The sequence below is a fragment of the Aotus nancymaae genome, unplaced genomic scaffold, assembly GCF_030222135.1.
Source record: "Aotus nancymaae isolate 86718 unplaced genomic scaffold, 86718_ANA_hifiasm-v0.15.2.pri h1tg000039l, whole genome shotgun sequence".
In the NCBI taxonomy this organism is placed as follows: Eukaryota; Metazoa; Chordata; class Mammalia; order Primates; family Aotidae; genus Aotus; species Aotus nancymaae.
The window spans coordinates 58,465-78,961 of NW_026988453.1; the positions used below are offsets into that span (position 1 = coordinate 58,465).

Consider the following 20,497-nt stretch of genomic DNA (forward strand, 5'->3'; position numbering starts at 1 on the left):
TCAGGTTAAAGTTCATAAGAGGAGTTAACATTGATGGAGTGACAAGAATAAAAAAGATAAAGGATGGGAGCAGCTTTGCCATGGGTTAGGGGCACCCCATCTCCTGGTAACATGCTCAGGACACATAAAATAGGGAGGGGAAAAGATAACAGGCTGATGGATTGGAAGCCTCAAAGCTCCCATGAATCTGCCTGGGCTCTAGCCAGCCCCAGGAAAGCCCTCAGAGGACAAAACTTTGTTTTCTGGATTCACTGCTTTGCATAATTAAAATTAGGAAAATCTTTCTATGTGGGGATCCCCCACCAGCGTAGAGGCCCCTCCGTGTCTCCGCCATGACAGGGTTTGAGCCCAGACACGTCTCTCTCCACTGGGTGCAGTTGAGTGAGGTGGCTACAGGAAGATGTGGGAAATGTTAAGCTTGCAGAGAGTTACTCTCAGTTCACTGACTGAAGTAATGCCAGATTATTGTGTTTCTCCTGAAGTCAATGTTCTGGGCTAGTTCTATGACTCTATTTACCCATAGTCACAGAAGCATTGAGATCATTCACTGAATCACTACAAAATTGTTCCCCTCCTGATTTATTGCTTGCCCACCTGTCTTAACGTTATTTTCTGTAACAATGGATAAAAGGATAAGAATCTTTTGTGACCTTTAGGTAAACTTGTATGTTGTCCCCTTCCTTGGTTATTTTGTACTTTCTTTGGTTACTTTGTAACTTTCTGTTCTTTCCCCCTGATAATGATTCTGTAAGAAGACTGACGTCAGTCACTGTATGTAAAATCATATATAAGAACATGTGCACAAAGAATAAATCGCTGATCTGAGCATATCTCTTATCAGACCTCCAGACCCATTTCTCTATCTCTCTTCTCTTCCGCGCACTCTCTCTTCCAGGTATTAGGACCCTCTTGCTGGTCAAGAGATCCTTGGCAGAAGTGCCGATCTCACGGCCAACAACATCTGGCGCCCAACGCCGTGGGGCCTGGACACGAGAGACTACAGTGACGCTCAATTCAATTAACAGTGAAGGGCCGGCAGTTCAGTAAGTGAGTTTTTGGTTACTTTTAATCTTGTAAATATAAGCTGTTGATTTTATTATCAATCTGGAGTAAAACTATGGGAAACATTGAGTCTAAGGAACATAATATGTTTATTCAGTTGTTGCATTCTATGATTAAGTCTCATGGTCATAATGTTAAGCAGAAAACTGTAGAGGAATTTGTGCACATTGTTCGTGAAATTTGCCCTTGGGCTCCTGAAGGTGGTTTTCTTGACGAATCTGCTTGGCTTGCTATAGGTGAAAAGATTGATCAATTTTGTGCCCACAATGAGTCTTTGCCTCAGTCAGCTGTTTTACTTTCTGTTTGGCCAAAATTGCGTGATTGTGTTTGTCCTTGCAAACCTCCTGCTGCTACTGCTCCTTTGTATACTTCCATGCCTGATGTTTCTACATCTTTTTCTGTTCCCCCTCCACCTGAGCCTCACACTCTCCCCGATCCTGATATCCCGCCGCTTCCTGATGTTGAAACCCTTTCGGAAGTTTTAATTGACACCACACAACAGCAGACACTGCCTCTATGCTTGTTAAGCAGTTGGCTTTTGAAAATACAAATGCCACCTGTCAGGCTGCTATTAGACCTTGGCGCCACAAGGTGGATCTCCAAGGTTACATTCACCTGTGTGCTAATATTGGACCCGCTTACCAACAGGGTCTGGCCATGGCTGCAGCTCAGGCCGGTATGACTGTTGCTGCTTTTCTTAAACAAAAAACTAATCAGGCCAAACCTAATCTGAAGTGTTTCCGCTGTGGTGGTCTTGGACATTTTGCTAAGTCCTGTAAAGCACCTGTCCAGCCCTCTCCGCCGCTTTTGTCATTGCCGGCTCCTCCAACGCCTGCAAAGCCATCTCCCCGGCAACCAGGGGAATGCCCACGTTGCCACCGTGGTAATCATTGGGCTAATGAGTGTCACTCTAAACGTGATGCTCAGGGTAACCCACTGCAACCACATTCGGGAAACTCCCAGAGGGGGCTGCCCCGGCCCCCTCAACAACTCGGGCAATCCCACATTCCCCAAAATCCATTTCTCAGCTCTTCCGAGCAACCCCAAACAGTGCCGGACTTGACCTCTGTCCCTCCGCCACTCAAATATTAACTCCTGATATGGGACCACAGGCCATCCCCACTGGTGTTTTTGGCCCTTTACCTCCTAATCATGTTGGTCTTGTCTTAGGATGCAGCAGTTGCTCCTTAAAAGGTCTTCAAGTTCTCCCTGGTGTTATTGATTCTGACTATACAGGTGAAATCAAAGTCATGATTTGGTCTCCCACAGGTGTTTATACACTTGCCTCTGATCAACCCTTTGCTCAGTTGTTGCTCATACCTGTTAATTTGCAAATTGGCTCGCCGCTTGTAAATGACTCCAGAGGAGATCGTGGTTTTGGATCTTCCTCTTATGCTTATTGGATACAATCAATTTCTGCCACTAGGCCTGAATTGTGTCTTACAATTAATGGAAAATCTTTCAAAGGTCTTTTGGATACTGGAGCTGATGTCTCTGTTATCTCTTCTAAGTTCTGGCCTTCTTCTTGGCCAGCCACCCCTACCATGACAGCCCTACAAGGTATAGGAATGAGTAATCATCCCTTGCAATCTGCTGATCTGCTTTCCTGGACAGATCATGAGGGCCATTCTGGCTCCTTTCGCCCGTACATTGTCACTGGCATTCCTCTTAACCTCTGGGGCCGTGATGTCCTGGAGGCTATGGGGACTCATTTGGTTACTGGTGGTAAAGCTTTAAATATGATGTTACAGCAAGGTTATCAGCCTTCTAAAGGACTAGGAAAATATTTGCAAGGAATGCCTGAGCCGCTTTCCTTGTCACAAAAAACCGATCGTTCTGGACTAGGTTATTTTTCCAAGGGACCACTGTAATTCCCGATGCTCATGCTGATGCCATCACATGGAAATCTGATGTCCCAGTGTGGGTAGAACAGTGGCCCCTGTCCTCTGAAAAGATTTCTGCAGCCCGTGAGTTGGTTCGGGAACAACTTGCTGCCGGACACATTCGTCCTACTAACAGTCCTTGGAACTCTCCTGTTTTTGTCCTAAAGAAAAAATCTGGTAAATGGCGTTTATTACAAGACCTTAGAAAAGTTAATGAAACTATGGAAATTATGGGACCTTTACAACCTGGTTTGCCTTCTCCTGTTGTTGTTCCGCAACACTGGCATTTGATAGTCATTGATTTAAAGGACTGCTTTTTTACTATTCCATTGTCACCTGCTGATTGCAAACGCTTTGCTTTTAGTATTCCATCAACTAATTTTGAACGCCCTTATGATCGATATGAGTGGGTCGTTCTTCCACAAGGCATGGCAAACAGTCCTACATTATGCCAGTCTTATGTTGCTAAAGCTATTTTTCCTGTTCGCCAGGATTTCCCTGACGTGCTCCTTTTACATTACATGGATGATTTATTATTGGCAGCTCCCACAGAGATTCTGTTGTCTAAAGCATTTTTCTCCTTACAGCAATGCCTTGACAAAGCTCATCTTGTCATTGCCCCTGATAAAATTCAGACTGTTACTCCCTACCATTATCTTGGCCGCTTAATTGAACACAACCATGTGTCTTTTAAAACTCCCATTTTGTCCACGGCTAATCTTAAAACCTTGAATGATTTCCAAAAATTTTTGGGTGATATCAATTGGATTCGTCCTAGTTTAAAATTAACTACTGGTCAGTTGAAGCCTTTATTTGATATCCTGAAAGGCTCTTCTAATCCAACCTCTCCCAGGTCTTTGTCTCCTGAAGCCTCAGAAGCTTTACAGTTGGTTCATCACGCTCTATCACAACAAAAGCTGTCTAGAATTAAAAATGATGCTGCATGGTCTTATTGTGTGCTACGCACTGCCTATACTCCTACTGGTGTTTTCTGGCAACAAGGAGTTTTGGAATGGATGCATCTTCCTGCCACCCGATCTAAAGTTATTTCCCCTTATTATGATCTTGTGGCTATTTTAATCACCAAAGGCAGACAGCGTGCTCTTACTCTGTTTGAATTTGAACCACCTACCATTATTGTTCCCTATTCCGCTGCACAGCAGCAGTGGCTTTGGCAATTTTGTGACTCTTGGCAATTAGCATTTGCAGGTTATCCTGGTCAGATCTCCTGTCATTATCCAGCTGACAAGATTTTACATTTTTATTCACAATGCTCTCTCATTTTCCCTCAAAATTGTGTGAAAACTCCTCTGCCTTCTGCAGCATTGGCTTTCACCGATGGCTCATCTACAGGTCTCGCTGCTGGCACCATTAACCAACAGCCTTTTTCTTTTCAGACCAAAGAAACCTCTGCCCAGCGTGTGGAATTGCTTGCTGTTCAGCATGTCCTTACTAATTGTGATGTACCTTTAAATTTATATTCTGACAGTCAATATGTAGTTAATTTGGTTCAACATCTTGAAACTGCTCCCCTTTCTCTTTCAGACTCCTCTTCCATAATTCATCTTCTTCTTCCTTTACAGCAAGTTATCCGTCGCCGTCTTTCCCCATTTTTTATTGGACATATCAGAGCTCATTCTTTCCTTCCAGGACCTCTGGCTGAAGGAAACGCCTTTGCTGACCAACTCACTCAACAAGTTTTTCCTGTTTTAACATCGGTTCAGCAAGCACAGGCCTCTCATGCACTTCATCATCAAAATGCTTGCAGTCTCAGGTTACAGTTTAAGATTACCAGAGAACAAGCTCGACACATAGTTAAATCTTGTGCGGCTTGTGCTCCACACTTGCCTGTTACTCATCATTTAGGAATTAACCCTCGAGGTCTCCTGCCTGCTCATATTTTTCAAATGGATGTTACTCATTTTTCTCCCTTTGGTAAATTGCAATATGTTCATGTTACCATTGACACTTATTCTCATTTTGCTGTTGCTTCTGCACATACAGGTGAAGCTGTTAGAGATGTTGTTGCTCATTGCCTACGAGTTTTTTCTATTCTAGGTGTTCCAAAAATCTTAAAGACAGATAATGGACCAGCTTATATTAGCAAAGCTTTTGCTTCCTTTTGTTCTCAATTTCAGATCTCTCACCGAATGGGCATTCCTTACAATCCTCAGGGTCAAGGAATCGTGGAACGTTTCCACTCTGTTTTAAAAACTCTTTTACAGAAATTACAACATGACCCTTCTTCTGCCCTTTTGCTTAAGTCTCCTCATAACAGATTGAACCATGCCCTGTATGTTCTCAACTTTTTAACTTTAGATGCTGAAGGCCGTTCATCAGCTGATCGCTTTTGGCATCCCCAAAACAAACCTACTCCTGAGGTTTTATGGAAAGACTCTCTCTCTAACCAATGGCATGGGCCTGATCCCGTCCTCATATGGGGACGAGGACATGTTTGTGTTTTCCCCAGGTCCGCTGAATCTCCTGTCTGGGTTCCTGAATGTCTTGTCAAGCATGTCCCCTCGCAACTCTCCACGAAGCCTCATCCCCCGCTTTCGCCGTCTTCATGTGACGACGCCTCAGAATAACTCCAGTCACCTTCGCAGACAACGCTGTAGACGTCGCCCCGACTCTCAAATGCCTCGTCGTGCAGTGTCCCTTCCCACCTGGAATCAAATACGCCGTCTCAGCGCTGAAGCCTCCCGCCTCATTCGTGAACAAGGACAGTCTCGTACTCCTTCTAATTTTTTTTTTTTGCTATGTTGGCTATTCTGTCATGTCAAACCATTACTCCAGTTCAAGCTCAGGCTCAACCGTTGCCTGATTCTCAGGTTCTTTGGGCCTATGTTCCCGATCCCCCAGTTCTTCGCCCGGTCACTTGGAATGATCCTTCTTTCTCTGTTTACCTCAAATGATACCTCTGTTTTTGGACTTCCCTCTTCTACTCATATTATTTCTCAATCTGCTCCCTACTCTTATGTAGCTCAAGCTGCCAGTCCTCCCATGTGTTTTCATGCCCCTGCTTATTCAGACACTACTTTTCCAGACCTTCCTAGATTCTCTCCCTTACCTGTTACCCCTTTCAAAACCTCTCCTTACTGCTTTCATTTGGATTTTAAACAACTTACTACCTACGAAGGTCCTTCTGATTTACTCCCTGGTGAAAACGATTTCTCTCGGAATTGGTATTTGTTTTATTATGCCATTAAGGAATCCTGGAATCTTACTTCTCCTCATTTCCCTGATAAGGATAGACCTCGTTGCTACCCTACTAATCACTCTTTTGATTCCTTTCCTCCATGGAGAACCTGTTACACAGTCCATCAAGCTGTACGGTATACCTTGTCTTCTGGTTTTACTTTATATGATTGGTCTGTTCCCTTTCCTCTTAATAACTTTGCTCCTCATTATCATGTCCCCAGTGGTTGGAGCACTCCCCTTGTCTCCACTCCCTCTGGTCGACTATTCCCTTCTCTTTGGCGACTCTTTCCTGCTTTGGTGCCTGCTTATTACAAAGTTGGCTCTCGTAGCCCTACATATGTCCCTTCATCTTCTCCTTATCACCGTCATTATGTTAAAGCTTGTGTTGCTGCTCCTTATGCTCTTCTTTATGGTTCTATCAATATTACTTTTACCTCTGGACAATACTTTATTTCTTGTTCCTCCTGTACTCTTACCAATTGTTTGGATTCCTCAGTTTTTCCTACACCCACTATTCTTGTTGTTCATCAACCGCCTTATGTTATGCTCCCTGTTAATATTTCTGGTCCCTGGTATGAAGAACGCAGTCTTCAAATCCTCCACCAGATGCGGGACCTCCTTCTTCGCCCTAAACGCTTCATTGGTTTACTTGTTACTGGTATTCTGGCTATTGTTTCTATTGTTGCCACTGCTGCCACAGCAGCTGTTGGCCTTGCTCATAGCGTTCAAACTGCTACTTATGTTAATCACCTTGCCCAAAATATCTCTGTTTCCATGGGTACTCAAATGGATATTGATAAAAAACTGGAAGTTAAACTTAATGCTTTAGAGCAAACTGTTACTTTATTGGGTGACAAAGTGTACAACATTCAATCCCGTCTACTGTTACGTTGTCATGTTGATTTTAAGTATATCTGTGTTACCAATACCCCTTACAATGATACTCAATGGCAATGGCCTTTAGTTAAGGCTCACTTACAAGGTATTTGGAGTCATAATAACTTGTCCCTTGATATTCTTAAGCTTCAACAACAAATTCATGCTATTGATTTTTCACGCCAAGTGCTTCCACGGGATGATACTGTTGCCCGTGACATTGTTAACACTTTGTTTTCCTGGACACGTGGTTTTCACCTGCCGTCCTTCTCAAGCATCATAGCTGTTGGCGGCTGTGTCCTTCTGCTTCTCATTTTTCTGCCCTTCCTGTTCCGCCTTGTGTTCTCCTCCATCCAGAAATTGCAGTTCAAACTATTTGAACTCAATTTAAAAAAAATAAAAATGGAGGAGATGTGGGGATCCCCCATCAGCGTAGAGGCCCCTCCGTGTCTCCGCCATGACGGGGTTTGAGCCCAGACACGTCTCTCTCCACTGGGTGCAGTCGAGTGAGGTGGCTACAGGAAGACGTGGGAAATGTTAAGCTTGCAGAGAGTTACTCTCAGTTCACTGACTGAAGTAATGCCAGATTATTGTGTTTCTCCTGAAGTCAATGTTCTGGGCTAGTTCTATGACTCTATTTACCCATAGTCACAGAAGCATTGAGATCATTCACTGAATCACTACAAAATTGTTCCCCTCCTGATTTATTGCTTGCCCACCTGTCTTAACGTTATTTTCTGTAACAATGGATAAAAGGATAAGAATCTTTTGTGACCTTTAGGTAAACTTGTATGTTGTCCCCTTCCTTGGTTATTTTGTACTTTCTTTGGTTACTTTGTAACTTTCTGTTCTTTCCCCCTGATAATGATTCTGTAAGAAGACTGACGTCAGTCACTGTATGTAAAATCATATATAAGAACATGTGCACAAAGAATAAATCGCTGATCTGAGCATATCTCTTATCAGACCTCCAGACCCATTTCTCTATCTCTCTTCTCTTCCGCGCACTCTCTCTTCCAGGTATTAGGACCCTCTTGCTGGTCAAGAGATCCTTGGCAGAAGTGCCGATCTCACGGCCAACAACAATGAAGGTTTTCTGTTTTGTTTTATTCTTTTTGTTTTTATTTTTTTTAACAGTGGAATGTCAGGGGATTATTCTTTGCTTTCATCTCTTGTAAAATGTTCACAAATAAAAATATCTTTTTTTAAAAGTGCCGTCCACTGCTCTTTGAAATAATGATGAATTAAAATACTGTGTCTGAAATGTACAATAAAGAACAGTCGATAATGTTGTCATTTACAAAGAGGTAGTTGGTGTTGTTGCATATCAGGGAAGAACTGGATATTTAAAATCTGACTGCAAGCCAGAGTTTGGCTGAGGTAACAGGGTGGTAGATTTGAGGCACTGCTTGCCACACATTTGGAAAATGCAGGAGAAAACTGTAAGGGTCCTTGGGTTCTTGCTGAGTTTAAAATGAAGAAACTGAGACCAGCACAAGAAGATCCAATGCGAATTTATTCAGCTCCTGGGCAAGGTTCTGCAGTCTGACAGGAGGGACCAGAGAAGTCGCATGGATTCCTCTCAGACGTGGGGTTTTATAGGGAGCAGGCAAGCTTGATATTGGCAGGTTGGCAGGGTTTGAATGCTATTGGGTAGATTTAAAAGACTGGACTGCTATTGGGTAGCTAAGACTCGAATGCTATTGGTTAGATTTACAGGACTCAACTGCTATTGGGTAGCTAAGACTAGAATGCTATTGGGTAGACTTACAAGACTTCTTTTGCATTTTGGCTGGGTTCTTTAAGGGAGGGCTAGGCTGTGTGATGGGGGTGCACGTGTCTGAGCTCCCAGAGAGGGAGGGGGTGTGTCCAAGCTCCCAGCGAGGGAGGAGTGTGTACGAGCTCCAGGCAAGGTGACCGGCCTTACAAAAACTAGTTATCCTTTGGAGTGTTACAATAACTAAAAAATAGGCAATTAGATTGAAATGACTCTAGTGTCCTGAGCTCTGCTGGAGTGACAGACAAAGGACCCCCCCCAGATCCAAAAAGCCACCCCCTCTTCTCCTGCTGTGCACCTGATTAGATAGTTCCCACTCCAGCACCCATGATTGGATATAGTTCAGTGCCCTGACCCGCCCCTCAGGCCATGAGTGACAGATGTGATTTGACACAGGGTTGAATAAAGCAAGAATTATAGGTTTTTCCTGGATTATCTTCTGGCAGGGCTTGCTCTTTGCACTGGAAACTGTCCTTGCCTGTAAAAGATTTGCATTTACATTTGCATGTAAGGTTATCTTTATTTATGAATTCTATATATGTGTTATTCATAAATGCAAGCAATATGATGACAGTTATTTTCAAATTTCATATTTTATTACTTTCTTGGCACCCTGCCTTTAGAGCAGGTAGCCTGAGATTTCAAAAGGGAGGCAGTTCTCTAAGAAATAATATGAGAGGCACATATGAATTTTAAATTTTCTAGCACCTACATTTGAATAGAGACACCAGGCATGGCGGCCTGTGCCTGTAGTTTGAGCTATTAGGGAGGCTGAGGTGAGAGGATTGCTTGAGGCCAGGAGTGTGAGACCAGCCCTGGCAACATAGTGAGACCTATCTCTACAAAAAAAAAAATGTTTTAAATTAGACAGGCCTGGCGGTGCATGCCTTCAGTCCCCATGCTACTCAGAAGGCTGAAGCTGGAGGAGCACTTGAGCATGGGAGGTCAAGGCTGCAGTGAACCATGATCACACCACTGCACTCCAGCCTGGCTGACAGAGCAAAACCCTGTCTCAGGAAACTGATCTCTGGAGAAGGCATTTTCTTTTGCTGCAGTGTAGCCAAACAGCTAAACACCACTGCATTCCAGCCTGGCTGACAGAGCAAAACCCTGCCTCAGAAAACTGATCTCTGGAGAAGGCATTTTCTTTTTCTGCAATGTAGCCAAGCAGCTAAGTATGTCTTAAAGTCATCTTTTAATTTTTAACAGGGCAAGAATGTTTTATAAAACTCCAATCTCCAGAGTTGCGATGGGGCAAATCCTGAAGTGTACATGAAAATCCCTGACAGCTAAAGCATCCCTCACCTCATCCAGTGCTTCTTACCCCTGGTGCATGAGAATCACCTGCGGGAAGGGAAACTTTCAAAATCCCTTAAGACCAAGTTGTGACAGATGAATTAGATCAAAATCCTTGGAGTTAGATCCAAAAAACAAGATGGTTTAAAGTTTTCCAGGTGATTATAATGTGCAGCCAAGCTACAAAACCACGGTTTTAACCAGCAGCTTTTGTTATAAATGACTTCTCAAATGAATGTAAAAACATTTGCTGCTGAATTGTGACCTTTCAGTCTTACCTGCATTTCCTACTGGGAAGCATCATTCTCAGGGGAGAACCTTGCTGAAAACAAAGCTGCATTCCACAAAGTTAAAACCATGCTATTTACTGTATTGAGGTAAAAATTAAAAGACCTAGCTGGCTCACCTAAAGGTTAAAACATAAATACATAACATGGAACATTAATATACACTTGATGATGTCCTGAGCAAGTATGTTCCATGTTAAAATAAAACAAAACATTACTATTATTCTACAATATTAATTTAGGATTATTATGCACATATGTACTATTTAAATTTTTATTGATGTATAAAACATATACAGAAATATATGCACAAAACATCTATGGAACACTTGATGAATTATTACAAAATAAATACACTTGTGTAACCAAGAAATGGAATTGGACTTGTTCATGCCTCTGACACTTTCTTTTCTTCTTCCCAAAGGTAACGAATATCTTAAGAGCCAAGTGTACATCAACTGGGTCTTTGTTTTTTTTGGAGATGGAGTCTTGCTCTGTTGCCCAGGCTGGAGTGAGTGCAGTAGCACGATCTCAGCTCACTGCAATTTCTGCCTTCCGGGTTCAAGAAATTCCCCTGTCTCAGCCTCCTGAGTAGCTGGGATTACAGGTGCCCACCACTACACCCTGGTTAATTTTTGTATTTTTAGTAGAGATGGGGTTTTACTATTGCCCCCACCTCAACCTTCCAAAGTGCTGGGTTTACAGGTGTGAGCCACCACACCCGGCCTGTACAAGTGTTTTATTACAGAAGGTTAAAAAATACACAAATTACAAAAAAAGTATAGCAGACCTGTCACCCAGCTTTAATAGCTACTAGTCATGTGTCATTTTTATTTCATTTATACTTCCAGCCATTCCCTCAGTTTTATAAGTTTTTAGGCTTTTTGAATAAAATGTATATTCATTGCAATGTACAATCTGAACTGTACCTTTATGACAAATGAATACACTCATATAAACTTTTCCCCTTTTAGGAATAAAATTACAACACTTAGCAATCATTAATGTGCATATAAGTTACCTCAAAGTATTATTTAAAATCTAGATTTGTATTTAATAGGTCTGAGTTTTGACTAAGAATTCATATTTCTAATGAAGTACAAATCCATAGGGCACATGGCAACTGCAATGTCTATTTATCTACAGTAAATACAATTTGATGAAAAAATTAAAGGCAATTGATCTAAGGCAAAAAAAAAAATCAAAGCATTGGTGCTATTTGCTATTTGTAGGAGCATTTGGTTAATAATAACAAACTAAACAATTTTATTATTTTAATAACCAAAATGGGTAAAATTTCTACTATTTTTTTCATAGAAATGCTCTTTGCCGGAAAAAAATTGCATATAATAAGAGCAAAAATGGCAAACATTTGCAAGTAAATTTCTTATGAAATTAAGGAGCAGATATTTTTTCAAGCCCATGGGGTTCAGATAGTTACACAAAACTCAATCATTTACATAGAAAGTGCAAATAATTTTCATAGCTTCCTATTAAAATTATATTTTAATGTCTTTACAAATTATAACTGTTTTTAAATAAAGTTCACTATAATTTTGTATATGACATATGATAAGTTCCCCTTAAAGTCACCTTAAATTTACTTAATTGTATTAGGCAGTGTCTGTCTACAATCCAGTATTATTTGGGGATCCTCCCTCCATTTGCACAGGCATCATAGCTGGGGAAACAGGGATTCACAGGACACAGACTGTTACCTGCACATTTTTCCTCCTCAGATATCAGTTCATCTGTCAACCAACTCATGTGAGAGTTGAGGCCATGTGTTCCCTATTACTCCTGGGCACTCTCCTCAGAGGAAGAAAAGGTCAGGAAGTCCTGTTAGGGGATGCCTGCTAACAGGCTAAGCTCCCTAAGCTGTGAGAGCTCTAATAATCAGTGTAGACTTTTCAGGAGACAGAAATGAGGCAGGCATTCTGAACCTAAAACTTCATCACATTTTGTTTCATCTCAAGACAGTTTTGACAGGTTATTTTGGAACATGTCTGGAAGGTGAACTCTGAAGAAGAGTGTGTACTTTGATATGACTCAGATGAGGTCTTTTGTGGGGATCAGGAATTCAATGCCCAGTATCTGAGCTGGTGTCTTTGAGGTCAGTAGTTTGCCTCTTTGTATCAAGTCCATTGTTACCAGGGAGTAGGCTGGAGATTCTAAATGGCTTCCAGAACTCCTCTCTGATTCTCTTTGGGAGATGGGGTCTGAAAAAGACAAAGTCAGTATTTTTGGGAAATTCTAGAAAGTCTGGTCGGAAACCTGGGAAGACCCCTTGCCTAATGCCTAAATGCTCAATTTTCAGCTCTAGCCATATAGATGCTTGGTAGGCATAGGGCTGGGTTTGCATTTATATCAGCACAATGTATGTCAGAGTTGAAGAATAGCCAGGACAAAGTGTCTTGGTCACAGGCCGGGGAACATCTTAAAAGCAAACTTCTAGCCTGCTGACTTTCATCTTGGCAATGAGTGTTGGGTCCTGGCCAAAGTGCTTGAATGCAGCATGAGTCCAATCCATAAATACACCTTCTAATGGAGAAATGTTTGTATCCTTTCAGTTTGATGCAATCAAGGTGAAATTACCGTGCTATTGGTTTGTTTGCTTTTTATTATTTAATATCAAATCTAAGACACAGTACATTAAATGTTTATTGATATATGTATTTGTTCTTCACCAGCCTCATAGTATCTGCCTAATTATAATCCTTCTTCCATTTTGTAGTTTTCAACTTATTTTATTGTAGAATATTAAATCTAATACAGACATTGTCACTTTTACATATAATTTCCTTTTATTTAAAATATTTTCTATTGGCATTTTACCTTAAATTTTGGACTATTTTATCATATAAATAGTTTCATTTCTATTTAGAAGATAAAAGTATTTGGGTTTCTTGTCTTGTAATTTTTATATTACTTAGTAATGAGATAAACATTAATGTTTTCAGGTATTTTAAATTTTAGATAATTACTCATTATGTCCATGTTAAGTTTGTTTTTACTGCAGGTGTGGGTTGGAGAGCTGTTTTCACTTCTGCTTCATCTTTACACTGATCTCCCCAGAACTCATAGCTCTTGTAGTTGGGAAATAGCAGGTTATCATTCCAATAAATGGGCAAATTCAATAATAACACACTACAAATGAGTTTGAAAGCAGGACATGTCTTCAAAGCATAAACAACATGAGCCTACATATGTACAACAATAGTAATGTATAAGTTACAGTTTGGATGGAAAAGAAAAGCACAGAAAATTTGTTAAATTAAAATGGAGATCAGGTCTCAAGAATTTCTGAGCAGACAAAATGAGTTAGGTCTCGTAAGTGATCTCAACCTTTCTTGATTTGCAAATATAAGCAAAACTTAAATTATTTCTTGTAGCTGCCTATTTAAAAAACAGAAATGAAGCTCAACCAATCATGAGTAGCCAGCAACCTTATATAAATAGGAACTGTCCAACAAGGGGAAAAAAAAACAACCAAACAAGAAACAATAAAAAAATTTTGTGCTACCACCAATCAAATGATTTCTTTGTTTCTTACTCAAATAAACACTTTACAATTTCATTGGGTCTCAAATTACTTTTTAGAATAATAAATAAACTATCTAGGAATAAATATTACAAAAATGTGTACAGAATATGAGAAAAACATAGAAAGTTTATAAAATGTATGAATGTAGACACAGGCAAATAGAAAATTTGTATCATATTCTTAGGCAGAGAAACTCAATATTAGCAACACAAATTGTCCTTAAAGTAAGTTATAAATTCAATTTTGTTTCAGTAGAGATACCATTAGATATTGGAAGTAAGCATGTTACTATTAAATATTATATAGATAAAAACACAAATAAGAATAGCCGAAAAACAGAAAACAAAAAAAGTCTCTCCAGCCCTGTGAAAAACCTTGATTGATTAAAAAAACTTGTAGGTCATTGAAACTAAAAATTCAGAAATAGATCAAAGGGCCTAAGAAAGTGTCATGGTGCATCCAGGCTGCTATAACAAAATATTTTAGACAGAGTAAAGAATTAACAACAGAAATATATTTTTCAGAGTTCTGGAGGCTGAAAGTGCAAGATCAAAGCAGCAGCAAATTTGACATTTGGTGAGAGCCCCATTCCCCATAGCCGGTACATACTTAACGCAAGGGAAGAGGGCATTCTACATTCCCTTTAACCTCCTTTGAAAGGCACTTATTCCATTTATGAAGATGAAGCACTCTTGGCTTAATCACTCCCTCAAAGGCCACATGCCTAATACTCTCCACATATGAATTTGAAAGGAAACCTAAACATTCAGGCCAGAGCAATAATTTAGTAAGCAATAGAAGCTACATGGTGAATGGCGTCATTAATACTTGAGGTGTAAAATGTGATGCTCTGATCACAAAAATGATTCATTTTTCACGGCATATAACAAAATAAAGGTCCAATGAAATTATATTTTTCATAAATATAAATATATATGGCAAAAAAGTAAGTGTTGATAAGGTTAATTCTACAGGTGGTATCAGGATTTTCTAGGTTTCTAGGAATGGGCAAGGCCCCAGACTTTTCTCCTGTGACATTTTCCTGGAAGTTACCAATGCTCTTATTCAATTTGAAAATAGATAAAAATGTTTGTTTCTATTTCAACATTTACTAAATTTAAAATAATAAAGGTCAATTTATGCATAATTCTCAAACAATTATTCATCAGTGGTGCCGTGCTGGGGAAAAGCACAGACTTTCACACCCACCCACACATTTGTGAGTTTTGGTCCAATAGATTTCTCCCTGTGTCAGAGTCGTGTATGTTACACTTGATCAGAGGCTTTCACAGGCAAGCATTGCTCTGCAGCCTTACCACAGACTTAACCCTGAAAATCTGACTCAGAAGATGATGGATAAATACCCACCCTAGTGTGCTGATCAACATAGATCCTCTCTTAATCCCTTACAAGGATCTGGACTCTGCTGAATTCATCTGCCACACACAGCTAGATTTGAAAATTTGGACAGAAGTTTTGATTCTCACTGGGACTCCTGCCCTGTCCTGCCAGCTTCTCTAGAAGTACACTTTTCTAATTGCTCCTGAGAGATTCCATCTAAGGTTATCTCTCTGGGTCAACATTACTGATCTCATGAAGTGGAATGAGAAATAGTTAAGAATCCAGCTATGCTAGGGGCTGTGTCTAGGATTCCTTACCTGACTTATGCTTCTGATTTCCCTAAATATTGACAAATACAGATTCATCTCTAGGTGGTAGAAAAACAGAAGGAGAAATCCCAGTTCATAGAGAAAGACCTAATTGTTTCCAGATTGGCTCAAACTTAGTTTGACAGGAGTTCTGTGGCAAGCTCTTAGCTGACTTTAAAATCAGTGTGACCAGTAGTAGTGTCAGGATGGCTATGAGTCCAAAAGTCCAAAGAACATCTCTAGATGGAGGCTAATCCTTTACTGAAGGCTCTAAATGTCAAAATCAAGATTTGATTGGCCTCAGGATGAATTGTTCAATGCAAATCTCCCCAAATATTTTTACTAAACCTTAATTGGAAAGTAAGACTCTAGATATTTTAACCCTCACAAAAAATCAATTTCTGATTTTTTCACCTGGGATCTATGTATGTGTGTTGGAGCATGCCTTTACCAATCAGCATGAACTTACAACTCCTCCTGTGCCTCTACATTCTACTTGTGCAGAGTTTCAAATACAGAGGTGAGAGCTTAGGGTTTCCTGGTCTTTTGCTAAGCATGACCCTGAGCATCCCCATTTCCTTCTAGATCCCCATGTCCTTCTATTATTAGGACTATTACCAGAGTCCTAATTCCCAGCAGCTTTTCCTCCTAGAGCTTTTCAGTATGATTATTTTTAGGCCCAACTGATACCTTTGTTCCTGGTGGACTGGGTAGTTCATTTCAATGTAAATGCTTTTACAAACATCTCAAGCTATTAATTTAAGTTTTCTCTGCTTCTTAAATGAAGTAATTCTGCTGTTAGCTTTCTTCAAAGCTTGAAGGTTATAAAAAAAAGAAAGACAATAAATATTTCATACAAACAGTATAAAAAGAGACTGGGGATGACTATATTAATAGCAGACAAAATACACTAAAAAGTTACAAGAGAAAATAAGACACTATATTGTCATAAAATGTTCATTTGGCAAGAAGATAGAAATATTTTAAACAATTACATACCTAATAACAAAACATTAAGATATAGAAAGGGTAAGTTGATAGAATTAAAGGGACAAATAGACAATTCTAAAATAATAGTTGAAGATGTTAATACTCCATTCAGAGTAATGAATAGAACAATGAGATAGATGATAAATTAGAGAGCCTGACTAACACAGTAAACCAAATTGATCTAACAGATATATACAAGACACTCCAACAACAAGACAGTACACACTCTTCTCAAATGCATATGTGGAATTCTCCAGGATGGGTTGTATATTAGATCTAAAATTAAATCAGTAACAGAAGAAAAGCTAGAAAATTTGCAAACTTGTATAAATTAAACAACATACTCTTAAACAACCAATATGTAAAATAAGAAATCACAAGGGAAGTAGGAAAATACTTACAGAGGAAGAAAAATGAAAACACAACATATCAAAAGTTATGGGAAACAGCAAACACAGTGCTAAGATAGAATGCAGCTAAACAACATTTAAAAAGTATGAAGATCTTAAATCAATAATAACTTTGTCACCTAGCAATTCAGAAAAATAATACCAAATTAGATGCAAAGCAAAGAGAAAAAAGTAAATAATAAAGTTTTTAGCAGAGATAAATGAAATAGAGATTATACAAACAACAGAATACCAAGAAATGAAAAGCTAGTTCTCAGTTCTTCAAAAAAAGAATGAACAATTGGCAAACCTTCAGCTATACTAAAAAAAATCAGAGTATTTACATACTAAAAACAGAAATAAAAATGAGATATTAATATTAATTCTAAAGGATTCGAATGTTTTAAAAAGTGTACTATGAAGTATGAGAGGACAATAAATTGGAAAATCAAGATTAAATGGGCAGATTTCTATGTATACAAGACTTGATTACAAATAAATACAAAATCTGAATATACCTATAACTATTAAGGAAATGGAATCAGTCATTAAAAACTTGATGAAGAAAAGCCCTTGTTTTGTTGGCTTCACTAGTGAATTATACCAAGTATTTATAGAACAAAAATTCTTTCCAAACTCTACCAAAAAACTGAAGAGAACAGCTCCAAACTTATTCCATGATGCCAGCATTACCTAATACCAAAGCCAAAGACGCTACAGAAACCCACAACGAAGATCCCTTATGAACATGTATGCAAAATTACTCAGCCAAATCCTAGCTAACCACATTCAGCAGCATACTAGCAAAACTGCACCCCATGACCAAGGAGAATTTATTATTGGAATGCAAGAAAGTTGTAGCATATGACTGGTTTCTGTGCAGTGGTATTTACAACTAATTGATTGCAACCGGTTACAGATTTCTTTATTCCTTCTTGACTGCCACTGGTTCACTTAGCTAGCCTTTCTTAACAAAAGTTTTAGCATATGAAAATTAATCAATGCATATACCACATTAACAATTTTTTTAAAAAAAATCTCAATACAGAAAAAGTATTTCACAAAATTCAAAATATTTTTATAATAAATTAGGAATTTATTGTGTTAATAAATAAAAGGAAACCATCTTTGTAAAACTCACATATAAAACAACATATTCAGAGGAAAAACAACAAACAACAGCAAACAACGTATTCCAGAGGAAAAGACCAAAAGGCTTTTCTCTAAGCTCAGAAGCAAGGCAAGATTGTCTGCTCTTGCCACTTTTATTCAACATAGTATTAGAAGTTCCAGTCAGAGAAATTAAAAAAGAGAAATAAAAAAACTGCATCAAAATATGTAGAGAAAATATATCCTTATGTGTAGAAAATTTTAAAGATTTCACACCAAAACTATTACAACTAACAAATTCGGCAGAGTAGTAGCATACAAAATCGACATAGAAAAATAAATTGTATTTTTATATAGTAATGTAAATAATCTGAGAAGAAAACTCTAAAAATAATTTAATTTACAATAGCATAAAAGTAATAAGGTATTTAGGAAATAACCAAAAAGGAAAATTCCAATGACTTAGTGTAGACATTAAAAATAAATCCATTTTTAATTTTATGTGGAATCTCAAGGGACACTAAATTGCAAAAATAATTTTGAAAAAAAATAAAGTTAGAGAAGTCACACTTACTGATTTCAGAACTTACTATAAAATTCCAAAATAGTATACTACAAATAGACTAATGGAGTAATATGGAAAGCCAGTATAAATAAATCCTCATATATATGGTCAAATGATTTTTATAGGAAAAGAACTGTCTTTACAACAATTGGTCCTGGGGAAATTGGGTACCCACATGTAAAAGAATGAAGTTGGACCCTAAGAAAAAATTAACTAAGTGGATTAGAGACCTAAACATAAGAGCTAAAACTACAAAATTCTTAGAATACAATATAAGTAAAACATGCTATAATATTGGATTCGGCAGTGATTTTTTTTAACAGGACACCCAAAACACAAGAAACAAACAAAAAATAGACAAATAGGACTTTTTATCCAGAATATACAAAGAACAATTCAGCAACAATAAAACAAACTACTTGTTTAAAATATGGGCAAAAAACTTAGACATTTCTCTAAAAATTACGTAAAGTGGCTAATAAGCACATGAAAAGATGCTCAACAAAACTAATCATTAGTGAAATGCAAATGTAATCCCAAATGACATATCGCTAATACCCATCAGCATAGCTACCACCGAAAGAAAAAACAGCTAATCAACAACAAAATCACAAGTGTTGCTGAGGATGTGGAGCAATGAGAACATTTGCACACTGTTGGTGGAAGTGTAAAATTCTGCAGCTGCTATAAAATAAACAGCAGATTCATTACTAAAAAAATTTACACATAAAATTACCATACGACCCAGCAATTTTACATCTGGCTATGTAGTAAAAGATATGAAAGCAAAGACACAAAATAATACATGTACACCTAGATTTATGGCAGCTTTACTGACATCACCCAAAAGGTGGAAGCAACCCAAGTGTTATTTGAATTATCATCAATGAATAAATAGAAAAAATGTGATTTATACATACAGTGGAATATTATTCAGTGAAGTAAAATAAGGAAATTCTGATCCATCATGCATGAACCTTAAGGAAATTGTGCAAAGTGAAACAACCAGTCATAAAAGGACAAATACTGTATAATTCCACTTATGAGGTACTTGGAGTAGTTAAATTCTAGAAACCCAGGTAGAAGAGTTGTTCCTAGGAGGTAGAGGAGGAGTAACAGGGAGCTGTTATTTAATGGGTATAGAGTTTTGGTTTTGCAAGTTGAAAGAATGTCCTTATGCATGGGAATGATAGTTGTAATACAATGTGGATGTACTTATTTTTTCTGAGCTGCACACCTAAAATAGCTTAAATGATTAATTTTATGTATATTTTACCACAATGTGAAAGATAATTTTTTTATTATACTTTAAGTTCTGGGGTACATGTGCAGAATGTGCAGGTTTGCTACATAGGTATACATGTGCCATGGTGGTTTGCTGCATCCATCAACCTGTCATCTATATTAGGTATTTTTCCTAATACTATCTCTCCCCTAGCCCCCATCCCCTCCCACAGGCCCCGGTGTGTGATGTTCCCCTCCCTGTGCCCACGTGTTCTCATTGTTCAACACCCACTTATGAGTGAGAACATGCAGTGTTGGTTTTCTGTTCTTGGGTTAGTTTGCTGAGAATGATGGTCTCCCACTTCATCATTGTCCCTGCAAAAGACATAAACTCATCCTTTTTTATAGCTGCATAGTATTCCATTGTGTCTATGTACCACATTTTCTGTATCCAGTTTATCATTGATGGGCTTTGGGTTGATTCCATGTCTTTACTATTGTGAACAGTGCCACAATAAACATATGTGTGTACGTGTCTTTATGGTAGAATAATTTAATGTTCTTTGGGTATATACCCAGTAATGGACTTGCTGGGTCAAATGGTATTTCTGGTTCTAGATCATTGAGAAATTACCACACTGTCT

The 20,497-nt window shown here is 38.6% G+C and overlaps 1 long non-coding RNA gene across 1 annotated transcript; it reads left to right on the forward strand.

Moving 5' to 3' along the window:
• The first annotated feature begins 410 nt into the window (after nt 1-410).
• LOC135268211 (uncharacterized) lies at nt 411-7,997 on the forward strand. The gene is made up of 2 exons (XR_010336481.1): nt 411-1,043; nt 5,416-7,997. It is a non-coding gene; the product is annotated as an uncharacterized LOC135268211 (long non-coding RNA).
• The last annotated feature ends 12,500 nt before the right edge of the window (nt 7,998-20,497 follow it).